The sequence below is a fragment of the Lycium ferocissimum genome, unplaced genomic scaffold, assembly GCF_029784015.1.
Source record: "Lycium ferocissimum isolate CSIRO_LF1 unplaced genomic scaffold, AGI_CSIRO_Lferr_CH_V1 ctg12968, whole genome shotgun sequence".
NCBI classification, from domain to species: Eukaryota; Viridiplantae; Streptophyta; class Magnoliopsida; order Solanales; family Solanaceae; genus Lycium; species Lycium ferocissimum.
This window is the reverse complement of record NW_026714630.1, coordinates 1-20,567: the sequence shown is the minus strand read 5'-3', so window position 1 is coordinate 20,567 and position 20,567 is coordinate 1. Positions and strand designations below refer to the sequence as shown.

Here is a 20,567-nt window from a genome sequence, read left to right as displayed (position 1 = left end):
GGTGTAACACTCACTTCTGTTCAATACAATCACCAATTCATAGAAATCATACAAATCACATACAACACCGTAGCTGCCCGAACTACGTCTGACCTGATTCTTGTTCTGATAAGATACGTAGGCAACCTTCAATAAGGGTTCGGTCTCCCCACTGTTCCAAATAATTCACCGGAATAAAAAAACTGGGACAATTATTTTGGAGCAGTTCAAAGACGCTCTCCAAAAAGGCTTCTAAGAGCGTCAATCAACCCCTTGAAATTCAAAACCCAACAATGCCAATACCATCTTTACCCCTACCATTACTTGGCTTTGGACCCAAAATCTGGGATATAAGCTTTTCTTCTTCTCCCAAGCAGAGCAGGCCATGGAACTTTGGTGTGTCGGCCTTTATTTTTCAATCCCAAGGGTTCAACACATGTATATCCTTCCCCCCTCAACTATGCAATAATCGTGTCAACTGACAAGGAGTAATGTCAAAGCTCCAGAAACAGTTTGACACCTAATCATTGCAATCTTACCGATAGGCGCGGAGTATTTTTAGAAACTCCGTAAAGGTCGGCATCCCCTCTTATCACCTGTCCAGCGGACGCGGATTATTTTTAAAGCTCCGTCGACATTGACATTTCCTCATAGCCGACGTTGCCAATGGATGCAGAGTAGTGTCAAAACTCTGCCAACGTCCGACTATCTCCTCCATAACAATCTTGTCAATGTACTGGAGTAATGTCAAGGCTCCATCTACAGTTGACATCCTTCTTCTCGCCTGCCTGTTAGAGTATTTTCAATGCTCTGGCTGCGATCGGCTCATTTTTTTTTTTTACTGCCTACCATAGTACTGTCCAAGCTCTGAGACTATGATTGGTCCCTTCCTGGATAATTTTCAAAGGCCCGTGCCTATGATGGACACACCCTTCTGCCGTCTATCGGAGTACTTGCAAAAATTCGCCTTCAATCGACAACTCTTCTTATATCTTATCTGCAAGAACTATGCACACCTGATTCTCTTCTTTGATGAGATACGTAGGCAGCCCTTTTGGGTTCGGTATTCATTATTCAAAAAATCACAAAAAAAAACCTTTATTTTGAAAAATCACAAAAATATTTTATTTCTTTCTATCCTATCTGAACGAACTACGCGCACCTGATTCTCATCAAAGATGAGATACGTAGGCAACCCTTCTTGGGTTCGGTGCCGCTTATTCCAAAAATACAAAAAAAAAAAAAATTAGATTCATGTCTTTGACTTGGTTGGTACCAACATAGTTAGAATTGTGCATAGGAAAGAACAAGTAACAATCGATATGATGGAGAGGACTGACGTCGTGGTAAACCATAGATTCTTGTGGTACCTCTCATTCACACCTTTAGTGACACTTGAAAAATTCCCTTGCATGCTTGTAAGACAAGAACAAAACTAACCTCATTACTTTATGTGCATCGTGTGGTGCGCTTTAGACAACGTTCAAGTGCATTGCATTATGATCTAGAACTTGGCCTGAATGTCTGTTGAGGCAAAATTATGAGTAACGCTTGGTATATGAAAGGATCGTAGGCCTTCTTTGACTCGTTTGAGCCTTTTTGACCTACCAAATAACGTTATCCCTAGCATTCCCCCTTTGAGCCTAAAGCCTTTTCTTTGACAACCTCATCGTAAGCTTATACCATTTCTGAGTGCTTACATGCACTATCCCTCTCTTGGCCCAACCTCCCTCAGCGCACTAGAGATCTAAGCTGAAGCTTAAAAAAATAAATGATTCAACAGTCCCAGAAAAACAAAGACAAAGAACGACCTCCAAAGCAAGAAGGAGCCCATAAAAAAAATAGTCATTCGGGATCTCGGACATACAATCTGTTATTCCATTTTATTTTTTTCACATTCCGGCATATAATCCGGAATTAGCATCAAGACTTCGGGCATACAACCCCTGTCAATTCTCTTAATCCCCACAGAGTCTCGGGCATACAACCTCGAACTCCAAAAAAAAAAAAAAAGCTCCAACTTACAAAAGAAGTCGCACAAGTACAAAAGAAAGGGACAACAAAATGAAGCAGATCAGCGTCAGAGCATACAAATACCAAGCACGAACATAGTGCAATGCTCAGGGAAGGATTAGTCACTCATTACCCAAACGATATCGTACACTTTTCCCGAGCCTACATTACAACCCGATAACAAGCCCTACGTGATCCTATGCCAAGGGTTCTCACATTAGTGGATACTTACATGACGGCCAAGCTTATGGTATCACAATTGCATGCGTTGAACATCATTCTGAGTATGAGTATACTTCTCTAGACGTCCCAAAGTTCAAAAATACTAAATATGTGTGAAAAAGGGACTTTCTTTCTGGTGAGGGCACTTGAAACATGAGGATAGGGATAGTTCAAAACCTTTGATTGAAGCAAGACAAACAAATCTTGTCGATAGTTAGGTATGTCTAAGGTACCACTTGAAGCTGTAGAAATTATCCCGAAGTCAATCTCAGTTAGCTGGGAAGAAACTGATCGAATTCTTATGCACAAAACTAATTGTTGGTACCAACTGAAGTCAAGACACGATTCTTTTCACTTCTTCATTTTCCAATATTCTTTACAAAAAAAAAAAAAAAAAAAAAAATGAAAAATGCATCCAATTTTTTTTTTATAGGCGCCTCCCTTCTAATGCGGGTATTTCATTTCAAGTACATTTTTTTAGGCGCCCACCTTCTAATGCGAGTATTTTAATTTCAGTTAGGCACCCACCTTCTAATGCGGGTATTTTAATTTCAGTCAAGGCACCCACCTTCTAATGCGGGTATTTTAAATTCAGTCAGACGGCCACCTTCTAATACGGGTATTTTAATTTATGCTAGGCGCCCACCTTCTAATGCGGGTATTTTAATTTCAGTTAGGCGCCCACCTTCTAATGCGGATATTTTAATTTCACTCAGGCACCCACCTTCAAATGCGGGTATTTTAAATTTCAGTTCAGGCGCCCACCTCCTAATGCGGGTATTTTAATTTCAGTCAGGCGCCCACCTTTTAATGCGGGTATTTTAATTTCAGTTCAGGCGCCCACCTTCTAATGCGGGTATTTTAATTTCAGTCAGGCGCCCACCTTCTAATGCGGGTATTTAATTTCAGTTCAGGCGCCCACCTTCTAATGCGGGTATTTAAATTTTCAGTTAGGCACTCACCTTCTAATGCGGGTATTTTAAATTTCAGTCCAGGCGCCCACCTCATAATGCGGGTATTTTAATTTATGTTAGGCGCCCACCTTCTAATGCGGGTATTTTAATTTCAGTCAGGCACCCACCTTTCAATGCGGGTATTTTAATTTTTTTTTCTTACAGGCGCCCACCTTCCAATATGGGTATTCCACTTCATAGCTCTGGCACACAAAGTCGAGTATGCATCAGGATCTCGTCACACAACACGAGATTTCATTTCATTTCAAGGCTCCGGCACACAAACCGGAATATGCATCAAGTTCCTCACACACAATCCAGGACTCGTCCCAATTCAAAGCTTTGGCGCACAACCTGATGTTTTCAATAGGGTCCCGACTTACAACTTCGTAGTCCATTTCAATCCATGACTCTGAGTTCGGTCGCCCCTCTAGCAATGAATCATTTTCCTCCCCAACAAGTTTTTTTGAACTACAATCGGTCTGACTCCCATCTCAGGGATATGTGTCAAGACCCGACTAGGACCATGATGGGCACCCGGGGCTAACCACCAAGCACCACTCATTCTTTTACTCATCCTGCGTTCATTCATATTTCTTATGCTCATAATCATAAAAAGCTATTTTCATTTGAACATATTCACTTTATATACATGAGCCTTTTCGGCTATCAAAATAATATATATATATATATATATATATATATAAATATATGCATACATACAATGAGAAACCATGAGACTATACTACCCACAACTACGCATCTTTGAGCTACTACTGGAGTGCTAGACATACGGACGGGACAGGACCCCGTCATGCCCAAAACATATATATATACATCAAAAGAATAAGTCAACGGCACCTCCGGAATAATGGGGTGCTCTCAGTCAGCTAATAGCTCCTACGAGTCTGGATCACCTCCCTGTCTACCTGTGGGCATGAACACAGCGTCCAAAGAAAATGGACGTCAGTACGAACATTGTACTGAGTATGTAAGGCATAAATAATAACAATACGTCAATGAAATAAGGGAGCATTAAATAAGGAGCAATCTGTAACTAACTGTCAATTATAAAAGAAAAAATGAATGCTGGCTTACTTCATAATCATCATCATATCATGTATGCACATATGTATAAGCTGCCCGACCATATAGGTACGGTGTAATCTCATTATCATATACTCATCATAATGTACTCATAATAATGTACTCATCACAATGCATGCATGGAAACTCAAGGACAACTATACTTTATCGGGGTGACATAAGGTCGTGAACTCCCGATTACATTATGGAGCATTTATAAGCATTCTGCCTCATCTTGAAGGAATTTGCATATAAGGTGAGTGTATATGATAAATAACATCAATGGATTATAGATAGCATCATTAGCTTTATAGGAACATCATATCATGGACTCTAGAATCTTTAGACTTAAGCTCATCATCATCATCATTATCGTACTCATAATGTATCTCTTATCTCATATGGCTATTCATGATCATAGACTCTTAGTTTTCCGAATATAGGAAATTCTTGAAGAAAGAGGAAAATCATGCCATAAGACTCATGCCTTAGAAAGAAAGGACTAGCCTCACATACCTTTTCCTTTAGCTATTCTATCACTTGATCGTTCTCCTTCAATGCTCACGTCTTTACCTTCAAAGGAGTTCGTATTGACATTAGCTATACGATTATAAGAATGTGCTTACTAAAGCTAGAAAAAATTTGGCATCATTTCCTTTGTTTATACAACTTTCCCCATATTCTATATCAACTCCCAAACATCCATAACAACTATCACAATACTATAGGCAACAATTATCATTCATCTACATTATCCACATTTCACAATTTCACTTCAAATTCTCCATAATCATGGTCATAGTTCACTATTACATTTTCTCACATACAATGCTTATCCCATGTTCTAAATATCATTCATAACATATGTACAATCACAACATATCAATATCCACAATTCAATCCAAGCTTCTATTAAAAAATGACACTATTCTTGCATTCATGACCCATTTCCTATCTCCTTCTACAATCCAAGTGTTTCAACTTATCAATACCTCAAACATCATGAAAATACCATAAAACTTACCTTATATAGTGTAGAGATAAGCCTTAAGTGGAAATACTCTTCTTGTACCAAAACCCTAGTTCACTTCTGTTGAAATTTCTTGGCTTAGATGACTTTAATGTGTTTCATACTCTTGATTTTTGTTGGTTAGATGAAGTTGATCATCAATTCCCTTTGGTTTCGCGTGGATGAAGAGTGGAGAAGATTCTAGAGAATTCTTTTGTTGTGGAGTGAAAATGAAATGAATTAAAATGAGAGAGAGGTCCTTGTATCACTCTTTAAAATCTGACCCGACCGTATTCTACGGACCAACATACGGTCCGTATAAATTATACTGACCGTATGTCTGGCCGTAGATTTGGTCCAGAGAGGTATGTCATTCTGGGCTGATTATACGGCCAGACATACGGCCAGTATAATTTATACGGCCAGTATGTTGGGCCGTATAATGCCCAGTTCTTCCGAAATCATTCTCGTTGACTCGTTTGATCTCCAATCCTTATGGAACCTTCTTGGAACTTGTTTAACACCTCAATACCAATCTAAGGGACATCATAACTCTTATCCAAAGCATCATTAAAACATCATTAACTCGATACTCATAAATCTTGCCCGATACACAACATATAACTTGCTTTCCTTAACAACTTTCTTCACTTACCTTAAATGTCTTTGAAATCTCGATTAGGGTTATCAAATGCTATTTCTTACTTATCAAGACATCGTATACGTCATGCCCTTCATTAGTCTGTTCACTGTACGCTAACGGGAAATTTTCAAGGTGTAACATTCTTCCCCCCTTTTGGAACATTCGTCCTCGAATGTTAAGCACTCGGGAATTCTACGAAAATTTCGCCAAAGTCTCCCCTGTGATATAGCACTCCTATCCTATCACAACAACCCATAATAACATTGCCTCATAGGGCCATGACACAATAGCAATATAAATTGGCCACACACGACCCATATGCATAAAAGAAAAACATACATACCTCATAATCTCAATATGTCATCATAGATCTCTTTCGGGGGCTAAAACAAGTGCGGGTATGTGGATTTTATCTTCTCTTCCGCCTCCCAAGTCATCTCTTCTCGGTTGTTATTTCGCCATAAGGCCTTAACTGAGGCCACTTCCTTATTTCGAAGTCTCCGTACTTGTCTGTCTAATATGGCAATCGGCACTTCTTCATAGACTAGCTTTTCTGTCACCTGAACATCATCTATTGGAACAATCCTGTAGGATCTCCGACACAGTTGCGGAGCATTGAGACATGAAAAACTGGATAGACTAATCCAAGTTCTGGAGGCAAGTCCAATTCATAAGCTACTTGACCCACCTTGCGGATAATCTTATAGGGTCCAATATATTGGGGACTCAATTTCCCCTTCTTGCCAAATCTCATCACACCTTTCATTGGCGACACCTTCAAAAATACCCAGTCATCAATTTGAAATTCTAAGTCTCGCCGGCGGTTGTCCGCATAAGATTTTTGGCGACTTTGGGCTGTTAACAATCGATCTCGGATCACCTTGACTTTTTCTACTGCTTGTTGAATCAACTCAGGGCCTATTAGCTGTACTTCTCCTATTTCAAACCATCCAATTGGAGACCTGCATTTCCTCCCATATAAAGCTTCATACGGAGCCATTTGGATACTGGAATAGTAGCTATTTTGTATGCAAACTCAATAAGGGGTAAGTGATCATCCCAACTACCACCGAAATCTAATACACATGCTCGTAGCATATCTTCCAAAGTCTGAATGGTACGCTCGGCTTGTCCATCAGTTTGCGGATGAAATGCCGTGCTGAGCCTTACTTGAGCACCCAAACCTTCTATGAAAGATTTTCAGAACTTGGCTGTAAATTGCGCTCCTCTGTCTGTAATAATGGATATCGGAATACCATGGAGTCGCACAATCTCCTTGAGATACAATCTTGCATAATCTCCCCGCTGAGTAAGTGGTTCTGACAGGAAGAAAATGAGTTGCTTTCATGAGTCTGTCCACGATCACCCATATGGAATGATACTTGCCTCGGGAAAGGGGTAATCTCACAATGAAATCCATAGTGATCACTTCCCATTTCCAAGTAGGAATTTCCATTGCTTGCAATAATCCTCCTGGCTTTTGATGTTCGATTTTCACTTGCTGGAAATTTAGACATTGAGCTACGAATTCTGCTATGCCCCTCTTCATGCCATCCCACCAATATATCAATTTGAGATCATGATACACCTTTGTCGCTCTCAAATAAATAGAATGCCGAGAACAATGAGCTTCTTCTAGAATCCAACGATGCAATTCTGTAACATTCGGGACACATAGACTGCCTTGGTATCTAAGAACTCCCTTGGTAGAAGTTTCAAATGGAGACTTCTCTTTTTCATGAAATATGTCTCTATAATGGCTCAACTGAGGATCTTCATATTGCCGCTCTTTTACTTCCATGTTCAAGGACGAAACTGTGGGATTATTAACACTAACTCCTGCACCACCTTTATCAATTAGACGTATTCCAAGATTAGTGTCACGACCCAACCCCGTAGGCCATGACTAGTGCCCGACCTGGACACCCGTATACATACCTATCAGATATAGTCAAACTGAGACTACGACAATATGGAACTTTACAAAAGAACTCCGAAAGTTCATAGCGTCATCATATATGTATATTAAGATAAAACTGTCTCCTGAGGAGTTACAACTGATCAAATCATAAAATGATACGCAAGCCGACAAAGCTGCCACTACACATCAATATCATGTCATATGCAAGCCGGCAAGGCTGCCACTACGGACGGACATCATATCATAGCACATCGTATAGACACAACCGAACAGATCGATACACAACCCACATATATGTCTACGTACCTCTAAGAGTACGAATAGCAAAATATGATGGGGACGGGCCCCGTCGTACCCCTGGATAACATATACATATATATATCGTAGGATCTGTACTAAAAGTTTAGACTCCGGAACAACGGAGCTCTCCAGGACAGCTGAGTAGAAGTCCTATGCTGACGGGTCACCAAACCGATTATCTGTACCTGCGGGCATGAAACGCAGCCCCGAAGAGCGGGGTCGACGGAATATGTACTGAGTATATAAAGCATGAAATACAGTAAAAAGGATCATATCTGAAATAAGGAGTACAAAAAACAAGTACAATGTTTAAAATACCAAAACACTTGCCTTTGAAACATAAATCATGCATGTCAATATCATATATCATATCCGGCCCATTATGGGACTCGGTGAACATGGTCGCCACCCCGTCTTTGGCGCCATAACACAGCATACTCCAGAACATAGCATAACTCCATAACATGGCATAACTCCGTAACACAGCATAACACCATAGCACAGCATACTCCATAACACAGCATAACACCATAACACAGCATAACGCCATAACACAAAGATAACACCATAACATATATATATACCGTACCGGTCCTCTAGTGTGAGGAACTCGGTGAACTATGCAAAGAAGTGTGCACGATAACATACCCGGCCCGGACTCGGTGAAAGACATACCGAGGCATGCACGAGCGAGTAATGAGAAACTATATGCAATTTAAAACATTTTCAAGACTCAATGGAATAATCTAAATGAACTGTCATTTGAAAATCAGGACAATAGTTATATCAAATATCTTTCGGATGTCACAATGGATTACATCAGAATAGAACTCCGGGAATCATATATACGCATCAGGGTATGTCAAAGACTCAATGGAATAATCAACACAAATTATCATTTGAAATTCAATACAACAACCATATCGAATACTTTTTGAATGCCACTCGAAACATATCAAACATCCCTCGATGTCATCATAAGTATATCAAAGAGCCGTAGGAATCATAGTCATATGTCAACATAGTATGAAACATCTTATAGAAGTCTGGACACTAGTTATTATAGAGTTCCTAAGAATGGGAACGGATATATATTGACTATTATCCAACGTACAGAAAACTGAAGAGGGAGGCTCAATCTCTTGAGAGTTCTAACATCAAAAAGTGAATAAGAATCATAAATCACACTTAAAACTTATGAATAGAATTACCCCAAAGTTCACATCATTCATCACCTAGATCTAAGACATGCCAAACGAAAGAAAGGACAGCTTTACATACCTGTTGACGACTAATCGCAAAACCATTCGCTTTGTCGCTCTTTTTAGCCTATTTAACATAAAGGTAACGTTATCGTTAGTAACTATACTTTCTAGTTCGTAAATCCGTAGCCCATCGCTTTATAGAACTTGTTTTTTTTTTTTTAACTTATATATCCTTGTTTAGGGTTTTCCATTAGTTAAGGGCTTAACGAAAATCGGGCAAAAGATTTCCCCTATATATTCGCCTAACCCGAATTTCCAATTATTCTCCTGTTGACACAAAAATACCACCAACAGAGATATACATATAAAATTCTCACAATCCAGCCCATAACAATTCTAAATCCATTTCAACCCACAATTTCCTATAATATCAATTTTATGCATTTTCTTGCTTCCAATTTCGTCCAATCCAATTTTAATAACTCCATTACAACACTATTAACACAAGTACACCATAAAACAAAAAAATCTTACCTTAATTTTCTCGAGGAATTTCTACTCTTAATTGCTCTAATTTCGCAATTTCTTTTTCCTCGATTCAATATCCAATGTTGCTATCACCTCCTTGAACTTGTACTACACTTGAAAATTAATCAAAACAAGGAACCAAATATTTTTTTTCCCAACAGCCATGGCTGGCCGAAAGTTGGCAGCCATGGCAATGTTCTTTTTTTTTTTTTTCCTTTTGAACTAGTTTGAGCAAATGAATTATGAATGCAAATTTGTCCTTGACACCACCATATATATATGGTTGGCCCTTGATATACACGTGCCCCTCTTTTGTGACTCATCAAAATTAATTGCTTTGTTTTTTTTTTTTTAAAACGGGTGGGGCCCACAATTTAAAAATTAAATTAATTAATTAATTAATCCATACTTAATGATTTAATCATAATTAATTAGTTCCTAATCTCCAATAATATTTCCACACCAAATAAATTTTTTAAATAATTTATGTTCTAATTAAAATTGAAAATTAAAGGTTTCTACTTTTTGTCCGAAAATGATTCCGCCTTTAACTTGACTCGATTTGCTTGCGAATAATTTGACGTATAAATATACGGGGTATAACATCCTTCCCCCCTTTAGAACATTCATCCTCGAATGTTAGATTGATCCTGAATTCCCAATACTTTCTCTAGTGTTCTCTTAGTTAATTATGCCCTTCGCATACGTCTTCCATTGGTCGATTCGCTATAATTCTTTACAACGCGTTCCAGGCCTCTACATAGTCGTTCCTGTAATATTTCCTCTTTTTGTTGCTTCTCGAGGTAATAATTCTATGTCATTGCCTTCACTCTCCTCTTACTTCGCAGTCCGTTGTATTACGAGCTCTTCCGTTGAAATCTTACTTTCTTCCTTGTGCGCTTAGTCTTAATTTGACTCCTTCTTCTTCTATAGTTATTCCCTTAAGGTATCGTTTCGTTTATCTTGCCTCTCAATCTTTAGGTATGCTTTTAATAATACGCAGACGTCCCTCGTCGGTTCATTAGACTTTAATATCCCTGGAGTATTGCATGCCTCTGGTAACTTGTGGACCCTTCGCAGGTTCTACGAGTGAAACATGATTCCCCAGAGGGTAACATTTTTGTATTTCAATCTCCTTGCTTTACTCTGTTGTGACAGTCCGTACTCTGGAATCCTCAGCATCATATGCCACTTTCTGACTTTCTTTTAAAGGTCTTTTAACTATCACTTGCTTTTACTTCTTGATCTCAATCTTTAGGGTTGGCTATCAAATAGCGCTAGGGTCCCCTCATATCACCACTTTACTGTTATCCCGTAACCCGTAACCTGCTTGTTCTGATCGTCTCGGTTAAATCATTTCGTAATTTCCTTCACTCTATCTGGCCATACTTTAGGCATATTACCTCGTGTCGTTTCTCTATTTTTGACTCAAACTCTGCTATTGCCCCTTTACTCAAATTTGCTCTTATCTCTCCTGTCACGCATTCTATTGCAATCTTTATCCGTGTATGTGTAGGTACTCAATCAGCCCAGAAAATACCTTAGCGTTGTCTCGCTAGTCTTTATGCAGACCCTACATTCTTCTCTTATATCTTTCAATTGATATCAAGGCTCAACTATGGCTTTTGCCCTCGGTAATTATATCTCCGTAGTTTTGCCTCAAACCATCTTATACCTTTCTTTGATGTATCTGAAATATCGCAACTACATTGTTGCTACTGAATTCTTACTCTTCTTATCAAGTCCTCACTTGGCCTTGTTCCTAGTATACAAGTATTCGTAGGTTGCACAACTATTCCTGTACAATTTGTACAAAGTGCATCCAATCTTAGTCATAGTCTTTCCTTCTCCTGACTTATTCTGCTCTACATATCTTATTGTACTATCACTCACCTGCTGTCTATTTCGCCATACTCTTTCCCCTTCCTCTATTCACCATTTGGTTTTCTCATATCTTACTATAGGAGAGATTTCCTATCCTTTCTCCTTTGCCATATGTCACAATATCATTAGCCAATAACTCCGTTGCCAACATCTTAACCTCTAATCCAGTATAGCCTTGCTATCCTTTATAATATCTTTTAAGTTACTTGTTACCATTCTCTTGTCGTATTCTTCCTTTTTATAAGCACCCACCTTCTGATGTCGTATTATCCAAGGTCTTTACCAATAATTCTCAGCACTATCTCAAATACCATCTTGGCTTCTATCCGTTTATTGCTAGCTTTCAAATCTTACTAACTTGTTTCAGCAAGGGATCTCACTTAAAGTTTAAGTTTTCACATTAAATGTATTGCAGTGTCAATTGTTTCCATCTCACACTTGCATTTCTCTCATCCGCTTATACCTACATCATTATCTATTTATATTATACTCTATGTCTCTATTTCTCTCACATTCATCCGATCCTTCTTCCAATTCACTTGGTATTCCATCCTCATGTCTTTCTTTATAATTTATAACTTGATTACCCACGTACGAAACTTTAACACAATCACGAGGCGATGAGAACTCTCGATATATATACAAAATCTTGTCTTTGGTACTCGAGTATTGTAATTAATGTAAGAATTTATCCAAAGCCACATTCCATTCATTCCAATCAGTAATTAGCTAGTGCTTATAGTCATTTCAAATTCTCCATTCGGTAGCACTCATATTAAAATGATAAGTGTGCCAAGCTTTATATAACACTATCTTTACCCCAACGAATATCATCTGTTTCCTCTAATAAACTCATAATACATCAGTTGTTTCGTAAATCCACAATCCCTGTCCTTTAAGGATTTCACTATTTTCGAGGTGAAGTTACATATACGCAGTACTCCTTTATGCCTCATGTGCTTTCACCCTTGTTGTATACCTAATGCTAACTTCTAACTTACTCAAAATCATATCAAATTTGTTTTAACAGTGGTCTTGTCTCATCACTTTTTTGTCGTACTACACCTTAAGTTTGTAGCTATATATTTCCCTTTTATCCTATACTCATACTTGATTAATTACGTCTGTCTTGAGTGCTTCCTTTAGTATTCCTTTCATTTCTCCAATCTGTGTCCATCTTTTATCTTGTGCACGAGGAATCTCATGCTATTCCTGTATCTTCGTAAAAACACTACTCCTACATCACCCCTTTCTCATTTTCAAATCATATTCTGTTTATCTCCTTTTATTCTTATCACACCAGTCATTTCTGGCACTCATTCTGTCTCGTTGCTCATCTTCCTTTAGGTTGGTCTTTCACAATTTTATCACCCGTATTACTCATTTTCCAAGCTATACATGTTATGACGCATCGCTACACTGTAATCCCACTCGCTTTCTTCTTATCTTCTCCTTTCAATTAACTTCTTCGCTTCCTGTGCTCGCTTCCACTTTCGTTTCTATTTGATCTCTGTTCTGAGCTTTCCCTGTAGGACCTTATAAGTTCTTTCTTATTCGTTCTACATTTGCTTTTCCACTTCACACTAATCACATCATATCCCTTAGTCACTTCCTTGCTAGGCTTTACTCATTTCTATAGCAATCCTTATGGTATTCGCATTACATCTTGTTCGTAATCCATCCTATAACGTAACACTTCTTAATCTTGTTCACGATTCTTACTATGTTTTAATTACACTCTGTGGACTAGGCGTATTTAACCCTTCACCCTTTCTAATCAATCTTACCTTTAATATCTCACATGCTGTCTTATCGATACCTTTATAATTGTCATAACTCTTCCTCCCTCGTACTTTTGTCTCAATCACACTACTACTCCTTTTAACTATAAACTCGTCGTAATTTACCCCTACTTATCGGTTCACTCGATACCTCAATGAAATGTTCTGTTACGAGTTGCCACTTTTTTTTAATCATCTTTTAGTATCACAAGCCCTTCCGAATCATCCTAGCATTTCATCAACAACATATGAAATACATGATCCTAGACAGCCCACAAGTTTAAGTTTTCCTTCCACAAATTCCATCTCCAATTAGTTGATTAAGAACTAATAAAATGTTACTATGAAGCATTCTCCAACCACCACCAGAAGAAAACTAAAATCCGACAAGCATCACAGGACTTCTTAATGCTTGATTCACATAGTTTACCTCCACATTTGTTCTTGGGTCGTGAGCGAATCATTTAGTTCACAACTACTTGTTGTATGCTTTGTACTCTTCCAATAAAGTGAAACTTAATTGCTAGACGTTTTTGCCCTATAACATGAGCTTTTTTTTCTAGGGCAAAATGTGGTTGGAACGTATTCTGGTCCGTTCAAATGAACTGCGAATTCACTGCTCACATACGCTTCTTCAAAACAAGGTCTCCCAAATAAGAATGATGCCTCTTATGGATGACGTGGGGGTATTTCTTAAAGTTTTAGTCCAACATAATAAATTTACCTTGTCGGTATCAACCTTCAAAACATATTATGAACTTATATCTCATTCTCTTCCTTTTTCCTATTTCTGGGAAAATTTGGGCAGAGTTTCCTCTGCGTACTTCTTACTATCCCGTAACACGCACGCGAAATACCAACAATGCCTCACAGGGCCAACATATATACACAGATATCATGTTGTGTCATAGCCACACCGGGCTCCCAGTTTCCAGTAAAAGGTATAAAGGTGTCGGAACTTACCTCACATATCGCACCTCGAGACGTACCTGATCCTTTGACGATCTGTTCTGTTATACTTTCTTATCCACCTCCTCTTTTTTTTCAACTTTACATGTCAATCATATTTCAATATTCTTACCTTATTCAACATGCCTCTTTCGCACCGTAACTTACCTGTGTACCTTGTAACTGTCAATATCATCGGTCGCTTTCTTCTGTCGATGTCGTTCTTCACCGAAATCAAAGGTTAGTATAAGGAATTTCATTTCCTATGGCCGGGCTCTATCGCACGATCTTATATATGAAAGAAAGGTAACATCCTACATGTCCTGTAGCTTCTTGTTTATAGATGTGGTGCACAACACACCGATAAACAAGACTCTACTAGACACAGTCTGTATACACTCCGAGGATGAACTGCTCTGATACCACTTTTGTCACGACCCAACCCCGTAGGCCATGACTAGTGCCCGACCTGGACACCCGTATACATACCTATCGATATAGTCAAACTGAGACTACGACAATATGGAACTTTACAAAAGAACTCCGAAAGTTCATAGCGTCATCATATATGTATATTCAGATAAACTGTCTCCTGAGGAGTCACAACTGATCAAATCATAAAATGATACACAAGCCGACAAGGCTGCCACTACACATCAATATCATGTCATATGCAAGCCGGCAAGGCTGCCACTACGGACGGACATCATATCATAGCACATCGTATAGACACAAAACAGAACTGATACACAACCCACATATATGTCTACAGACCTCTAAGAGTACGAATAGCAAAATATGACGGGACAGGGCCCCGTCGTACCCCCGGATAACATATACATATATATATCGTAGGATCTGTACTAAAAGTTTAGACTCCTGAACAACGGAGCTCTCCAGGACAGCTGAGTAGAAGTCCTATGCTGACGGGTCACCAAACCGATTATCTGTACCTGCCAGCATGAAACGCATCCCCCGAAGAAAGGGGGTCAGAATGGAATATGTACTGAGTATATAAAGCATGAAATACAGTAAAAAGGATCATATCTGAAATAAGGAGTACAGAAAACAAGTACAATGTTTAAAATACCAAAACACTTGCCTTTGAAACATAAATCATGCATGTCAATATCATATATCATATCCGGCCCATTATGGGACTCGGTGAACATGGTCGCCACCCCGTCTTTGGCGCCATAACACAGCATACTCCAGAACATAGCATAACTCCATAACATGGCATAACTCCGTAACACAGCATAACACCATAGCACAAAGATACTCCATAACACAAGATAACACCATAACACAACATAACGCCATAACACAAGATAACACCATAACATATATATACCGTGCCGGTCCTCTAGTGAGGACTCGGTGAACTATGCAAAAAGAAGTGTGCACGATAACATACCCGGCCCGGTACTCGGTGAAAGACATACTGAGGCATGTACGAGTAGAGTAATGAGGAGCTATATGCAATTTAAAACATTTTCAAGACTCAATGGAATAATCTAAACGAACTGTCATTTGAAAATCAGGACAATAGTTATATCAAATATCTTTCGGATGTCACTGTGGATTACATCAGAATAGAACTCCGGGAATCATATATACGCATCAGGGTATGTCAAAGACTCAATGGAATAATCAACACAAATTATCATTTGAAAATAAATACAACCATATCGAATACCTTTTGAATGCCACTCGGAAACATATCAAACATCCCTCGGATGTCATCATAAGTATATCAAAGAGCCGTAGGAATCATAGTCATATGTCAACATAGTATGAAACATCTTATAGAAGTCCGGACATTAGTTATTATAGAGTTCCTAAGAATGGGAACGGATATATATCGACTATTATCCACCGTACGTAAAACCAAGAGGAGGCTCAATCTCTTGAGAGTTCTAACATCAAAAGTGAATAAGAATCATAAATCACACTTAAAACTTATGAATAGAATTACCCCAAAGTTCACATCATTCATCACCTAGATCTAAGACATGCCAAACGAAAGAAAGGACAGCTTTACATACCTGTTGACGACTAATCGCAAAACCATTCGCTTTGTCGCTCTTTTTAGCCTATTTAACATAAAGGTAACGTTATCGTTAGTAACTATACTTTCTAGTTCGTAAATCCGTAGCCCATCGCTTTATAGAACTTGTTTTTTTTTTTTTTAACTTATACATCCTTGTTTAGGGTTTTCCATTAGTTAAGGGCTTAACGAAAATCGCAAAGATTTCCCCTATATATTAGCCTAACCCGAATTTCCAATTATTCTCCCGTTGACACAAAAATACCACCAACGAGAGATATACATATAAAATTCTCACAATCCAGCCCATAACAATTCTAAATCCATTTCAACCCACAATTTCCTATAATATCAATTTTATGCATTTTCTTGCTTCCAATTTCGTCCAATCCAATTTTAATAACTCCATTACAACACTATTAACACAAGTACACCATAAAACCGTAAAATCTTACCTTAATTTTCTCGAGGAATTTCTACTCTTAATTGCTCCAATTTCGCAATTTCTTTTTCCTCGATTCAATATCCAATGTTGCTATCACCTCCTTGAACTTGTACTACACTTGAAAATTAATCAAAACAAGGAACCAAATATTTTTTCCAACAGCCATGGCTGGCCGAAAGTTGGCAACCATGGCAATGTTCTTTCTTTTTTTTCTTTTCCCTTTTGAACTAGTTTGAGCAAATGAATTATGAATGCAAATTTGTCCTTGACACCACCATATATATATGGTTGGCCCTTGATATACACGTGCCCCTCTTTTGTGACTCATCAAAATTAATTGCTTTGTTGTTGTTGTTTTTTTTTTTTTAAAATGGGTGGGGCCCACAATTTAAAAATTAAATTAAATTAATTAATTAATACCTAATCCCTACTTCATGATTTAATCATAATTAATTAGTTCCTAATCTCCAATAATATTTCCACACCAAATAAAATTTTTAAATAATTTATGTTCTAATTAAAATTGAAAATTAAAGGTTTCTACTTTTTGTCCGAAAATGATTCCGCCTTTAACTTGACTCGATTTGCTTGCGAATAATTTGACGTATAAATATACGGGGTATGACAATTAGTTAGTTGGTGGAGCTCATGAATCAATTCTTTCTTCTCGAGGAACTTCACATAGGCCGCCCATTGATCGGCGGCTAAGCGCACGCCTACTACATTTGCCTTTCCGGGGTGGTATAAAATATTCACATTGTAATCTTTCAATAATTCTAACCACCGCCTCTGCCGTAGATTCAACTCCTTCTATTTAAAAATGTATTGGAGACTCTTGTGATCTGTGTAGATATCAACATACACACCGTAAAAGTAATGTCTCCACATCTTTAATGCATGAATAATTGCAGCCAATTCGAGATCACGAGTTGGATAATTTTTTTAATGTTTCCGCAGCTGCCTCGAAGTATAAGCAATGACTTTACCGTGTTGCATCAATACGCATCCTAATCCAACACCGGAAGCATCACAATACACAACATAACCATCTGGCCCTTATGGAAGTGTTAAAACTGAGGCTGAGGTTAATCTGTCCTTTAACTCTTGGAAGCTGCGTTCACAAGCATCAATCCATTGAAATTTAGCTGACTTTTGGGTTAGCTTTGTCAATGGGGCTGAAATAGATGAAAATCCCTCTACGAATCTTCTATAATAACCTGCCAATCCCAGAAAACTACGAACTTCTGTAGGTGTCGTTGGTCTTGGCCAAGTCTTCACAACTTCAATTTTTTGAGTATCAACTCGAATGCCATCATCTGAAATAACATAACCCAAAAATGTCACAGAATTTAGCCAAAACTCGCACTTTGAAAATTTTGCATACAATTCTCGAGTTCGAAGAATTCCAAGAACAATACGTAAATGGTCCGCATGTTCTGATTCTGTGCGAGAGTACACTGTATCATCAATGAATACTATTACGAATAGATCCAAGAGAGGCCTGAATACATTATTCATCAAATTCATGAACACTGCCGGAGCATTAGTTAACCCAAATGACATCACCCGAAATTCATAATGGCTATATCTCGTTCTGAAAGCTGTCTTGGGGATATCTTCTTCTACCTCAAGTCTATTTTGGAAAACCACTTGGTGCCCTGTAATTGATCGAACAAATCATTAATTCTCGGAAGAGGATATTTGTTCTTTATCGTCACCTTATTCAACTGTCTATAATCGATGCACATTCGTAGGGAGCCATTTTTCTTTCTTACAAATAGGACAGGTGCTCCCCACGGTGATGAACTGGGTCTAATAAACCCCTTCTCGAGCAAATCTTTCAACTGTGCCTTTAACTTTTTCAATTTTACCGGAGCCATTCTGTCACGACCCGAGCTACGGGCCGCGACGGGTATCCGGGCGACCACCGAACACCGCTCATATTACCGCTTATCTCGCTATCATTCATACTATATACTCGTAGTCATATAAGACTCGTCATTTTCTGAGATACGTTAACTTTTATAAACATAAGCCCTTCGGCTATCAAAATAATATATATACAAATACACGTACATATACATGGAGACCACGGGGCCATACTACCCACACATACGTGACTACGAGCCTCTAATGGAATACTAGACATATAGACGGACAGACCCCATCGTGCCCAAAATGTGAATATACAAATATGTACCAAAAGAATAATCAAAGCACCTCCGACGATGGAGTGCTCACAAATCACCCACCGACTCCTAGGGATCAAGACTGCCTCCTTGCCTACTCCGTGGGCATGAACACGGCCGTCCAAGGAAAAAGGGACGCGCACGAACATTGTACCGAGTATGTAAGGCGTAAATGGAACAAACATAACTCCGGAAATCGTAAATCATGAGACGAGGGCATAACTCGTACCATCTTTACATATGAACCGCTTCGCGTACGTTCATCATACATAAATACATCACATACATTATCATAGCATGCAAGCATCGTTACATCCATCATACTTCATTATGTCGTTACCCGCGTCCGGGTAACCATCCTACGCAGCCCACTAGTGGTGACATGTCCGCCCTTTTCTCGGTGCGGTGGAACCATAGCAGCCCGCCGTAGCGGTGACATGTCCGGCCAATTAGGCGCGGTGGAATCATATTATCACACATACAAGGCATTTCATACACTTGTCACCATTAACATTCAATTCATAGACATATCGTGGCTTATCACGATTTTACCATAGTTTAACATTCTTAGTTACATACACATGTACATACATTAAGCTTGAGAGCGGCTAGGTTTATGTTATACCCCGTACTTTGTACGTTGGAATATTCTAAGTCAGTTGCGACAAGTTAAGGACAAGGTTGTAAATTTTTCCGATTTTGTTAAAAGTGCATAAGTTGCATATTCATCTTTTCATTGGTATGGAATGTTAAGGGTAAATTTGGAATAAGGAAAATTTGGGACCAAAAGATGAATTATGGAAAGTTGAGCATTTCATGAAATTTTTGGGCTAGAAGTGAAATTTTGGAAACTTGTTAATTCATGAAAATGGCCATACGTGGCCATGTGTGTGTGTGTGTGTGGCCATGGGCCATGTGTGCAAATTTTATGAGTGGCTAAAAGATGACAAATTAGTCATCAAAATCATTTTCATCACTAGGAAAATTCAAGAAACTTGTAGGAAAAAAAAAAAAAAAAAGGAGAGAAAGACATGGAGCATGTGCATGGTCATGTGCACATTTTTTTTGATATATATATATATATGGATGACTAAGTCAAGGAAGAATTCATCATTCTCCACTTGAGAAAGTTCAAGAAATATGAGGAAAGAAAAAGAAGGAGAAAAAAAACGGCCAAGGGAGGGGGTCGCCGAACCAGCCCCATGAAAATTGATCATGGAAAATTTGTTGCTTCAAGCTTTTCTACTAATTGGAAGGTACTCTACGACGTGGGATAGTTATTGGAGTCGTTGAACCGCTCGTTTTGTCGTTTGCAACCTCTAGCCGAACGAAGAAGTAAAGTGGAGAAAGGTAAGATTCAATCCTCTTTTATGTGTTGTAGCATGATAAAAAGGAAGAAATTCATGATAGG

General features: G+C 38.5%; 2 long non-coding RNA genes across 2 annotated transcripts; both read right to left on the bottom strand.

Annotated features, from left to right (window-relative positions):
- Positions 1 to 8,158: 8,158 nt before the first annotated feature.
- On the bottom strand, positions 8,159 to 9,967 carry LOC132042050 (uncharacterized). Its single transcript, XR_009411332.1, has 3 exons — positions 9,866 to 9,967; positions 9,408 to 9,455; positions 8,159 to 8,311 (listed from the first exon to the last, which is right to left on the bottom strand). It is a non-coding gene; the product is annotated as an uncharacterized LOC132042050 (long non-coding RNA).
- A 5,029-nt stretch (positions 9,968 to 14,996) lies between these two features.
- On the bottom strand, positions 14,997 to 17,100 carry LOC132042049 (uncharacterized). Its single transcript, XR_009411331.1, has 3 exons — positions 16,978 to 17,100; positions 16,521 to 16,568; positions 14,997 to 15,425 (listed from the first exon to the last, which is right to left on the bottom strand). It is a non-coding gene; the product is annotated as an uncharacterized LOC132042049 (long non-coding RNA).
- Between the last annotated feature and the right edge of the window lie 3,467 nt (positions 17,101 to 20,567).